The sequence below is a fragment of the Zingiber officinale genome, chromosome 4A (assembly GCF_018446385.1).
Source record: "Zingiber officinale cultivar Zhangliang chromosome 4A, Zo_v1.1, whole genome shotgun sequence".
Taxonomy (NCBI): Eukaryota; Viridiplantae; Streptophyta; class Magnoliopsida; order Zingiberales; family Zingiberaceae; genus Zingiber; species Zingiber officinale.
The window spans coordinates 136,424,108-136,437,487 of record NC_055992.1 but is presented as its reverse complement, the minus strand read 5'-3'; the positions used below and the strand labels follow the sequence as shown (position 1 = coordinate 136,437,487).

The window sequence follows — 13,380 nt, the reverse complement described above, 5'->3', positions numbered from 1 at the left end:
CCTTTGCCTACATAACAACAAACAAATAAACTAGATTATGTGTAACAAGAAATATTGTAAATAGTATACGATATGGCCATGTAAAAAGAATAATTGGAAACAAAACATAAATGTGAAATTCCTTAAACATTCTAATAAAAGCCCTAATTCTAATAAAAGTCATATTTACCAACGATATGAATCATCCATGTCATAGCAACGGTAAATAAAATTATAAGCATTATTTTGAAGCTAAGTACATGTATCGTAACTATGATACAACCTAATATAATTGGCACATCATATAGAGAGAAAGAGAGAGAGATCTTGTGAAGTATGGTATTAGGGTTCAAATTTTCTCACTTAGTTAACTTTATTTTTCATTTTAATTTGCTGAATTTATAGTTTTGTCTTTGGTTGGTATTTAATGTAAACTAAAGGATGTTTAAAATAATTGTTCCTTTCATTGTGTTAACTAGTTGACAATTTCATATGAATAACTTTAGCACATTTTTAACAACTCTTTGCAAAATATTAAGGTAGGAGGATGCATCGTTATCTAGTAAAGAATTTTAGAATAGTGTGATGTAATTCTAGATGAAATATAGAACTTTTATGTATCTATATAGTTTTGAGACTGTACATAGATCAAATTCAGAACTTTTATGCATCATTATCATTGAAGACAAAACAAGAAAGAGCAGCTTATCAAAAGAAGGAACACAATTAAACAACTATTTAAAGCTAACTTTAACATAATTATTTAAAGTTAACTTTATATAATTAAACAACTATAACATAATTATTTAAAGCTAACTGTATATATAGATCAGTAAATGCATATTAATGAACTTAGGAATACCGAAAAGAGGTGAACAAATACAGCTGTCTTCAACTACAGTGAGATCACACCAAATTGAGACCTGCACAAACAACATTATCAAATCAGGACAAAAATAAAGTTAGAGTATTAGAGACTTCATTCATATTGCCTAGTTAGAGACTCCAAACGAACCTCTGGATTAGTAGCTCGAGAATCTCTATCAAAGTGCCTTCCTCTTTTTGTTCCTTTCTTCTTTTTATCTTTTTTACCCAAATCATTGGATTCATGTGCCAAAGTATGAGAACCATTTGATATTATAGATTGCTCCAAATTTATGCATTTCAGATATAGAGTTTGCCAGACAAACATTTTCCTTCTTTGAATTACAATACAAGCATAACTCAAGTAAATAACAGAATATGAAACATAATTGAAACAGAGTAAAATTGAGTTCACATTTTCAAAGAATCAACAAAGCTCCTACAACAATATGTTATTTATTGCTTCCATGTACCACATGAACCCAGCCAAACAATAAACCAATTAAACAACGAATAAAATACAACTGAACCCCACAACTTACCTTGAACCTTCTGCACCTTCTTCCTGACCTATCCTTACAACCTTCACAATGTATACGGACTATAAGAACACATGTCTGCAATTGAAAACATGTACTGATTAATACGCATGAAAGTCAATATTTTCTACAAATAATTCAATTCTCATTTCATTAAAAAAAATAGAAACTAAAAATTAAAAACATATTATTGAAGAAATCACAATGAAATCCTGAACAATGTACTTGGTGTTGATTTCTTAGCAAAGATTTGGATATACCATTTTGATTAGTCATCTCGTCAAAGAGTCTCTGAGTTATCTGAAACGATTCTTAATAAATAAATGGCAAATCTAAAATCATTTAACTGAGCTCTTACTAGTTTCTAGAACTAAAACCCTCATCAACGATCTCTAACCCTTGCAGAATCGAGGACAAATAAAACTAACCTTATTCATTGGCTTTGTAGGATCGAGGAGTTATCTTGGATAGCCATAAACCAGGGAAACAATACTGCAGAGGCAAATCAAGCATAAGAGAAGGCGCATATCAATGGTAAAGAGCAGAAAAGAGATCAATCCTAAGTCAAGTGCGAGAAATCAAACCAAATTTAGGAAAACAAGCATGTTTTTATAGGAAACTTACATCAAGATGCTGCTGCATGATCTTGGGCTTCTTCTTCAGCTGCAGAGGGAGACGGCGGTTAGCCACGGCAAGGCCAACGGACGACGGTGAGCAGAAGCTTGACGCGCGGGCGACAGCTAGGCCGCTGCCGATCCAGGGTTTCGGCGGCCCGAGAGAGTCAAGGAGCGGCGCCGGGCGGCGGCGGAGGCGGCCACGCAGACCGAGAAGAGGGAGATTCGAGAGCAGTGGGCTTACCAATCGAAAACCTTCCACGGCCGGAGATCAAGCGGTCGTCGCATATCACACCGCCATCGTCGGTTGGAGATGTGGCCGAAACCCTGGAAATCGCAGGTTGGAAGGGGAACGGGGGAGAAAGAAATGGGGAAGAAAAAAAGAATCGGAATGGGATATAGACATAGGGTTATTAGCATTAAAAATTTTTTGTTCCCAATTTCGACCCTAATCTGGGACGAATCCTGGATTCGTCCCAAAATCTGGGACGAATCCAGGATTCATCCCAGAATTTATTTTTTTTTAATAAAAAAGGGAAAAAATCAAAAGGAATAAATACAGACCTAGAGACATCGGAATTTAATGAAACAAGTTTCTATGCGTTCGTATCATTGTCCTGATCGTAAATCTATCAATAAAAATATTTTTTACCAAATATATATATATTTGGAATTTTTTAATCCCAATTTGACCTTATTTGGTGTTAAAAATTCAAATTACTGAAAATAATAATTAAAAATTATGGATGATGACGTATTTACGATTAGCTCAATGATACGAATGCATAGAAACTTGTTTCATCAAATTCCGAGGTCTTTAGGTCCATATTTAAGCCTACATGTTTCATTTTAATTATTTAAAAATAATTTTAGGTTTGGGACGAATTCTGGATTCGTCCCAAATTTTGGGACGAATCCAGAGATTCATCCCAAAAATTTAATCATTTTTTTAAAAAATAAACAAACTTGGACGGCTTAAATACGGACCTAGAGACATCGGAATTTGATGAAACAAGTTTCTATGTGCTCGTCTCATTGTCATGATCATAAATCTATCAATAAAAATATTTTTTTACCAAATATATATATATTTGGAATTTTTTAATCCCAATTTGACCTAATTTGGTGTTAAAAATTCAAATCACTGAAAATAATAATTAAAAATTATGGATGATGACGTATTTACGATCAGCTCAATGATACGGATGCATAGAAACTTATTTCATCAAATTCCGAGGTCTCTAGGTCCTTATTTAAGTTTTCGGACACTAATTTACAAACGTTCAGTACACAACACATTTTTAGTTAGTATCAATCTATAGATGTTTTAAAAAATATCTACATAGAGACATCAGAATTTGATGAAACAAGTTTCTATGTGCTCGCCTCATTGTCATGATCATAAATCTATCAATAAAAATATTTTTTACCAAATATATATATATTTGGAATTTTTTAATACTAATTTGACCTAATTTGGTGTTAAAAATTCAAATTACTGAAAATAATAATTAAAAATTATGGATGATGACGTATTTACGATCAGATCAACGATACAAATGCATAGAAACTTGTTTCATCAAATTCCGAGGTCTCTAGGTCCATATTTAAGCCTTACATGTTTCATTTTAATTATTTAAAAATAATTTTAGGTTTGGGACGAATCCAGAATTCGTCCCAAAAATTTAATCATTTTTTTAAAAAATAAACAAACTTGGACGACTTAAATACGGACCTAGAGACATCGGAATTTGATGAAATAAGTTTCTATATGCTCATCTCATTGTTATGATCATAAATCTATCAATAAAAATATTTTTTACCAAATATATATATATATTTGGAATTTTTTTAATCCCAATTTGACCTAATTTGGAGTTAAAAATTCAAATTACTGAAAATAATAATTAAAAATTATGGATGATGACGTGTTTACGATCAGCTCAACGATACGAATGCATAGAAACTTGTTTCATCAAATTCCGAGGTCTCTAGGTCCATATTTAAGCCTTACATGTTTCATTTTAATTATTTAAAAATAATTTTAGGTTTGGGACGAATTCTGGATTCGTCCCAAATTTTGGGACGAATCCAGGAATTCGTCCCAAAGTTTGGGACGAATCTCTGGATTCGTCCCAAAATTTGGGACGAATCCAGAGATTCGTCCCAAAAATTTAATCATTTAAAAAAAACAAAACAAACTTGGACGGCTTAAATCGGAATTTGATGAAACAAGTTTCTATGTGCTCGTCTTATTGTCATGATCATAAATCTATCAATAAAAATATTTTTTACCAAATATATATATATTTGGAATTTTTTAATCCCAATTTGACCTAATTTGGTGTTAAAAATTCAAATCACTGAAAATAATAATTAAAAATTATGGATGATGATGTATTTACGATCAGCTCAATGATACGGATGCATAGAAACTTGTTTCATCAAATTCCGAGGTCTCTAGGTCCTTATTTAAGTTTTCGGACACTAATTTACAAACGTTCAGTACACAACACATTTTTAGTTAGTATCAATCTATAGATGTTTTAAAAAATATCTACATAGAGATATCAGAATTTGATAAAACAAGTTTCTATGTGCTCGCCTCATTGTCATGATCATAAATCTCTCAATAAAAATATTTTTTACCAAATATATATATATTTGGAATTTTTTAATCCTAATTTGACCTAATTTGGTGTTAAAAATTCAAATTACTGAAAATAATAATTAAAAATTATGGATGATGACGTATTTACGATCAGCTCAACGATACGAATGCATAGAAACTTGTTTCATCAAATTCTGAGGTCTCTAGGTCCATATTTAAGCCTTACATGTTTCATTTTAATTATTTAAAAATAATTTTAGGTTTGGGACGAATTCTGGATTCGTCCCAAAAATTTAATCATTTTATTAAAAAATAAACAAACTTGGACGGCTTAAATACGGACCTAGAGACATCGGAATTTGATGAAACAAGTTTCTATGTGCTCGTCTCATTGTCATGATCATAAATCTATCAATAAAAATATTTTTTAACAAATATATATATATTTGGAATTTTTTAATCCCAATTTGACCTTATTTGGTGTTAAAAATTCAAATTACTGAAAATAATAATTAAAAATTATGGATGATGACGTATTTACGATTAGCTCAACGATACCAATGCATAGAAACTTGTTTCATCAAATTCCGAGGTCTCTAGGTCCATATTTAAGCCTTACAAGTTTCATTTTAATTATTTAAAAATAATTTTAGGTTTGGGACGAATTCTGGATTCGTCCCAAAATTTAATCATTTTTTTAAAAAATAAACAAACTTGGACGGCTTAAATACGGACCTAGAGACATCGGAATTTGATGAAACAAGTTTCTATGTGCTCGTCTCATTGTCATGATCATAAATCTATCAATAAAAATATTTTTTTACCAAATATATATATATTTAGAATTTTTTTAATCCCAATTTGACCTAATTTGGTGTTAAAAATTCAAATCACTGAAAATAATAATTAAAAATTATGGATGATGACGTATTTACGATCAGCTCAACGATACGAATGCATAGAAACTTGTTTCATCAAATTCCGAGGTCTCTAGGTCCATATTTAAGCCTTACATGTTTCATTTTAATTATTTAAAAATAATTTTAGGTTTGGGACGAATTCTGGATTCGTCCCAAATTTTGGGACGAATCCAGAATTCGTCCCAAAAATTTAATCATTTTTTTAAAAAATAAACAAACTTGGACGGCTTAAATACGGACCTAGAGAAATCGGAATTTGATGAAACAAGTTTCTATGTGCTCGTCTCATTGTCATGATCATAAATCTATCAATAAAAATATTTTTTAACAAATATATATATATATTTGGAATTTTTTAATCCCAATTCGACCTTATTTGGTGTTAAAAATTCAAATTACTGAAAATAATAATTAAAAATTATGGATGATGACGTATTTACGATTAGCTCAACGATACGAATGCATAGAAACTTGTTTCATCAAATTCCGAGGTCTCTAGGTCCATATTTAAGCCTTACATGTTTCATTTTAATTATTTAAAAATAATTTTAGGTTTGGGATGAATTCTGGATTCGTCCCAAATTTTGGGACGAATCCAGGAATTCGTCCCAAAGTTTGGGACGAATCTCTGGATTCGTCCCAAAATTTGGGACGAATCCAGAGATTCGTCCCAAAAATTTAATCATTTTTTTAAAAAATAAACAAACTTGGACGACTTAAATACGGACCTAGAGACATCGGAATTTGATGAAACAAGTTTCTATATGCTTGTCTCATTGTCATGATCATAAATCTATCAATGAAAATATGTTTTACCAAATATATATATATTTGGAATTTTTTAATCCCAATTTGACCTAATTTGGTGTTAACAATTCAAATCACTGAAAATAATAATTAGAAATTATGGATGATGACGTATTTACGATCAGCTCAACGATACGGATGTATAGAAACTTGTTTCATCAAATTCTGAGGTCTCTAGGTCCTTATTTAAGTTTTCGGATACTAATTTACAAACGTTCAGTACACAACACATTTTTAGTTAGTATCAATCTATAGATGTTTTAAAAAATATCTACATAGAGATATCGGAATTTGATGAAACAAGTTTCTATGTGCTCGCCTCATTGTCATGATCATAAATCTATCAATAAAAATATTTTTTACCAAATATATATATATTTGGAATTTTTTAATCCTAATTTGACCTAATTTGGTGTTAAAAATTCAAATTACTGAAAATAATAATTAAAAATTATGGATGATGACGTATTTATGATCAGCTCAATGATACGAATGCATAGAAACTTGTTTCATCAAATTCCGAGATCTCTAGGTCCATATTTAAGCCTTACATGTTTCATTTTAATTATTTAAAAATAATTTTAGGTTTGGGACGAATCCAGAATTCGTCCCAAAAATTTAATCATTTTTTTAAAAAATAAACAAACTTGGACGACTTAAATACGGACTTAGAGACATCGAAATTTGATGAAATAAGTTTCTATGTGCTCGTCTCATTGTCATGATCATAAATCTATCAATAAAAATATTTTTTACCAAATATATATATATTTGTAATTTTTTAATCCTAATTTGACCTAATTTGGTGTTAAAAATTCAAATTACTGAAAATAATAATTAAAAATTATGGATGATGACGTATTTACGATCAGCTCAACGATACGAATACATAGAAACTTGTTTCATCAAATTCCGAGGTCTGTAGGTCCATATTTAAGCCTTACATGTTTCATTTTAATTATTTAAAAATAATTTTAGGTCTGGGACGAATTCTGGATTCGTCCCAAATTTTGGGACGAATCCAGAAATTCGTCCCAAAAATTTAATCATTTTTTTAAAAAATAAACAAACTTGGACGGCTTAAATACGGATCTAGAGACATCGGAATTTGATGAAACAAGTTTTTATGTGCTCGTCTCATTGTCATGATCATAAATATATCAATAAAAATATTTTTTACCAAATATATATATATTTGGAATTTTTTAATCCCAATTTGACCTTATTTGGTGTTAAAAATTCAAATTACTGAAAATAATAATTAAAAATTATGGATGATGTCGTATTTACGATTAGCTCAACGATACGAATGCATAGAAACTTGTTTCATCAAATTCCGAGGTCTCTAGGTCCATATTTAAGCCTTACATGTTTCATTTTAATTATTTAAAAATAATTTTAGGTTTGGGACGAATTCTGGATTCGTCCCAAATTTTGGGACGAATTCTGGATTCGTCCCAAATTTTGGGACGAATCCAGAGATTCGTCCCAAAAATTTAATCATTTTTTTAAAAAATAAACAAACTTGGACGGCTTAAATACGAACCTAGAGACATCGAAATTTGATGAAACAAGTTTCTATGTGCTCATCTCATTGTCATGATCATAAATCTATCAATAAAAATATTTTTTAGCTAATATATATATATATATATATGAAATTTTTTAATCTCAATTTGACCTAATTTGGTGTTAAAAATTCAAATCACTGAAAATAATAATTAAAAATTATGGATGATGACGTATTTATGATTAGCTCAACGATACGAATGCATAGAAACTTGTTTCATCAAATTCCGAGGTCTCTAGGTCCATATTTAAGCCTTACGTGTTTCATTTTATTTATTTAAAAATATTTTTAGGTTTGGGACGAATCCTAGATTCGTCCCAGAATTTGGGATGAATCTTCGATTCGTTCCTAAATTTGGGACGAATCCAATATTTATCCCTAAATTTGGGACAAATTATTTTTTTGTTCCAGATTTGGGGACGAATTTAGCAACGAATTATTTTTATGTTGCAAACTTGAAACGAAATTTTTTTGTTGCAAGTTTTGTTGGTTATTTGGGTCGAAATTTATTTTCGACCCTAAATTTGTTCCAATTTTGGGACGAATTTTTTTCGTTCCAAACGTTTGTCCCCAAAGTTGTATTTTTTTGTAGTGATGTTTCCTTTGGGCCGACATATTTTTTGCATGATTTGAACAAAATAATATTTTGTTCTATAGTTGTAAGCTACCTGATGTATATATCTGACATAAAAGTAATCTTCTTTTGGACCGATTACTTTTAGCATAGATATACGTCTATCAATACAAAATACACTAAACTTACCCAAGGTGTCTTCCTTTGGACCGACACATTAGTTCAACTTAGTGACACATTATGTAGATAGACTCAAGAAAATCCTAAGAACTTTATTTGAATAGAAATTATTTAATCAGCCTTAACGACATAAAATTAAACTTATTAATCAATTATTATCTTATGACAATCGATTGATATAATTTAATCAATTATCTCAATCAATTCGAAAGCCTACACCATAGGATTATATATAAACTTGATAATCTAACGCGTCCTCTAAATTTTATAATCAAATAGCATTATATACTACTATTTAATTGTTTAATCATTCCATTAAATAAATATTTAATGTTTTACTGTTCACATTGAAATCGTTTTTTTTCTTTTGAAATACTGTTTCCAAATGATTATTGTTTTGTTGAAACAGTTGTGGCAGACTGTTTCGAAACGAAACAAGGTTTCGTTGAAACAGTTGTTTTGTTTCGTATTGGAACAGTTCGTAGAAAAAGAAAATAATCGATTAAAAATAAATTTAATCGAAAAAAACATCTCAATTAATTAACATCGACATAGTCGTGAGTTTAAAGTTAAAAATTAATAAAAAAATTATTAATCAATTTCTATCAATTCAATATTTTAAATTTAATAATGAATTAGCTGATCAAATTAATCGATTAAATCATCACTATATAGAAAATTAAGTTTTTCCTTAATTTTTTCTATGCAAAAGATTTCAACGATCAAATATAATTTATACTAGTTAAACCTAATCAAACATAAAACCCAAAAGATCGACAAATATTTTAATTTAATACCATAAAAATGATGAAATAGAGTCTGATTATGATACCAATTGATAGTTCTTGTAAAATCTAAGCCACATGAATTCTAAAAAAAAATATAAAGAATTCACATATAGAAAATACAAAAATAAAAAGATCTAGTTTCATCGAGAACATGACATAAGAAAATAAATACATAAACATAATAGATAAGGAACTTGATTGAATAGTCATATTCTTATCTTTAATGTCGTCAGTTTGATCTCTGTGAAAGAAGATGCAGCGGAAAAAAAAGTCCTCCAAGGGACTTAGAGGATGATGGCGCCGTAAAACTTCTTGTTAATGGGGAACAAGAAACTATATCAAAATTCTTACCTAAGCCCTTGGGGACCAACCCTATATATAGTGAACATCTATTATCAGCTCATTGATAACAAATTAACAATAAATGCGGGACTATATGTTCTACACATATGAGATCCACATCCAATGATCCGAAACCCACTAGATATAAGTTAGATCATTTTAAAAGGTTCAGATCGTATTCACGTATATAACTTACAAATAAACTCACCTAATAGGAAAAATTATATCCAACTAAGTCCATTATTGACTTATGTGCCCAAGGGAATTGGGAAATTGGATAATTTATGTAACCTTCATGGATTTATGGTTGGGCAGAATGAATCATCCTTTCAAGAAGGTTGTGATTTACAAGAGCTGAAAAATCTCTCCAAGTTGAGAGGCATAAGCATTTTTAGGCTTGAGAGGGCAAAAGGAGGAGCCTCTGCACTTAGGCAGCTTGAACTGGGATGATGCAACCAAATAAGGAAGAGGAAGATGATAATGGTGGAGGCTATGATTCTAAAGACGACGAAGAAGCAGATGGTGATGACAAGGATGATGAAGGTGCAAACAATGACATGGGCTATGGTAACGGTAATGATGATGATGGCTCCGAATAAGGATATGAAAGTGAGGAGGCAGAAGAAGATGAAGAAAAAGTATGGAGTGAGGAGCAAATCAGTAAAGTCGAGAGGATATGTAATGAAATGGCTCAGCCTTCATCAACCTTGGTCTACCTTAACTTCTATGAGTACCCCGGCCTACAGTTCCCGAGCTGGATGACATCCTCTTCCTTGGCTGAATCTTTTCCAAACTCGGCGTATTTGAAGCTTGTTGGTTTGCCAGGTTGCACGGAGTTCCCTCCCTCGGGCACACTGCCTCAGCTCAAGTACCTCAGTCTTGAAAGTGCAAGCGCCATAACATCCATTAGGTCTCAATTTCTGACAAGCTCTGCATTTTCCAAACTCGAAGTGGTCAATGAACATGCATTGAATGGACATTAATGGAGGACCTCTTCATTAATTGTTTCCAAGTCCAGGGCTTGCTATCATCACTCCCAAAGCTAAGAGCCATCCTGAGGATCGAGAGCGAACAACCTCACCAACTGCTCTTCATACATTGAGACACCTTGAGGTGAATGACTGTCCCAGCTTGGAGTGCGTGGAGAATCTCGGCAAGTTGTAGCATTTGTTGTTGATATGTTCAGAGGAAACGGAGCAGCTTCCTAAGTGGCTGCGGGGCTTCATCGAGCAGCACAACAACACAGCAAGCACTCACAGGAGTTTGAGGAAGTTTGAGATGCAGTGCAATCTGCAACTTCTGAAGAGCTGTCTCAAGGGCAATGAGAATTGGGACATCATAAAGCAAATTCCCGATGTCAAAGTCGAAACATCCTCTCACAAAGAGTATATACTCTACACAAAGGATCCTTACGTCTATGTTGCACGTATTCCTTCTAACTAAGGCAATTCGTCTATCTTCTTCTAAATCCTCCTTCCCGTGTAACCTTACAATTCTTTCAAACACCTTTGTTTGTATTTGCATGATGGTGTTGAAAAAAAAGCTTGCTTTCTTCAATTGTACTGGTGAAGGTGTGATTGGTATGGTGCTGATTGCATTTGCTTCTTTCTACATTTGGTTTGATTACTTTATATTTGAGGAGGGTGTGATTTGTATGTATTTATGTATGCATTTTCTTAAATCGTACTGGTAAAAGTGTGATTTGTATAGTGTTGTTTGCATTTGCAAGTCTGTATGTATTTTCTGTACATTCTCTATATTTCTCAACCACCTCTTAGGTTGAGAAAAAATCCTATGGCTTACTTGAACATGCAGCAGGATGGCATTCTCTCGGAGAAACAAGTCAATTTGTCGAAGAGGATTTCTGAAGAGCAACTGATGGATGGAAGATTTGAAGTAGTTCCAAATCAGGCCGAGACAACTGATGAATGAATCCCTGATGAAAGAATCATATCCTTTTTCAGTAGAAATGGATGAATCTTTTCTTTTCCAAAACATGTTACATATCAATCATATTTTGTTTTTTGTTTGGGTAAAGGTGTCAAACCAGTGAGTGGCCTGCGACTCGACTCGACCTAGCATAATTTGACTTTACCCAAACATGGTTTGTTTCTTAATAAGCGGTGTTGAGTATTATGTTCATCATATTGTTGTGTACCTATTCAGTATATTGGAGAACAAGTTTTTCGACTAAGTGTCTTTCTGTGTTTTTGTTCTTTCCTTCATACTACGTACTGGATTCCTTGAAGATTATCAACTAAATGCATTACTGAAAGTTAAGTCAAAAAGGTTTCCCAGCTAGGAATTAAGCTGTCTCTAATTCAAAACTCGAACTCCTATGCCTAGATGGATCAACTACTTAGCGGTCTCTCGATCTTGCACTTTCGAACTTCTTGGCACATGTAGACCTCAGCTAATACACTGAAGCAACCATCTGCTATTGAGGAATCTGAAAAATCTTCCATCAATTGCATTAGCCAAGTGCTTTCTTGAGCTGCCACAGCCGCTATAAGTTTTGCACTTGGTGCCGGCTTGCACCAACAAACGACATATCTACTAGTAGATTGCCTTTACCATGATCATTAGCAAAATCAATAACAACAGTCTTTGTGCTTGAAATTAGTATGACCTTTTTTATTGGATTGGCACAAATTCTCTTTTGTAAAGGTGTTGATCCTACATGCCATGGGATGAAATGTGGTTTAATGTTTTTGTTATGCAACCAATGACGGAGTTAGCCTGAGTGATCTACCTGAGTTGATTTTGGACGGTGGACTATAAGCGTCAACGACAAGCCACCCTCGGGTTGTTTCCCCTTTCTCTCTTGTTATTTTTGTTTCCTCCACGGTAAATCTATTGTAAATCCCTTTCTTAAGCCCTTGTATGCAACTAAAGCCCAAAATTAAATTGGTCCTTTGTTGAAGTTAGATTTTTCATAAATTTTGAAATAAAGATCTAAGACCATTGCCATTATGGTAGAAGGGAGAGGAAAAGGCTCACAAACAAATGAGAAAATGCTAGTGCCCTAATGAGTATATACAGGCTCCAAACCATTAGAACATTGATATTGATTTTGTATTTCAATATTTAAAATTTTACGTTTGCATTTGTTATGAATTGAGGGGTGATGTTATGGATGTTGACGTAATGTAACTTAAAAGAAATTTTAACTTTCATGTCAATTTGCTCCCTTAAACATTATTTTAGTACATGTACTAACCAACTTAAAAGTTAAAAAATCTTAACCATGAACTTAATAGCACTGAACCTAGGACAATTGATTAGGTTTTGATCTAGTCCGAAAATATGAAGTTGGAAAGTTGGGAAGGTGGTGGCTTCACTAACCGGCTGAAAACTTTACTCCGCTCTGTAAAACATGTAACGTTAGTGTCGAGCTAGGGAAGCTGGGAAGGGGTCCCCGGTGTTGGCCTTTGACGCTCAAGCTAGTCACCAGAATGTGGAGAAAAGTGGAGCAACTGTAGAACTATGCGCAAACAATAGACAACACGTACCTCCGCCGGTGATGGACCCTCCTTTATATAAAGCCTTGGTGGGCGACGTGCATTCTCCTTGAGGTATGGGCACGTTCTCC

The 13,380-nt window shown here is 32.4% G+C and overlaps 1 long non-coding RNA gene across 3 annotated transcripts; it reads right to left on the bottom strand.

Moving 5' to 3' along the window:
- Positions 1–840: 840 nt before the first annotated feature.
- On the bottom strand, positions 841–2,283 carry LOC121973705. 3 transcript variants are annotated; one of them, XR_006109719.1, is made up of 4 exons: positions 2,241–2,283; positions 1,811–1,874; positions 995–1,460; positions 841–902 (listed from the first exon to the last, which is right to left on the bottom strand). It is a non-coding gene; the product is annotated as an uncharacterized LOC121973705 (long non-coding RNA). The 3 variants fall into 3 exon arrangements; XR_006109718.1 differs by lacking the exon at positions 2,241–2,283 and adding an exon at positions 2,007–2,075; XR_006109720.1 differs by lacking the exon at positions 2,241–2,283 and adding an exon at positions 2,007–2,039 and having other exon boundaries at positions 995–1,682.
- Between the last annotated feature and the right edge of the window lie 11,097 nt (positions 2,284–13,380).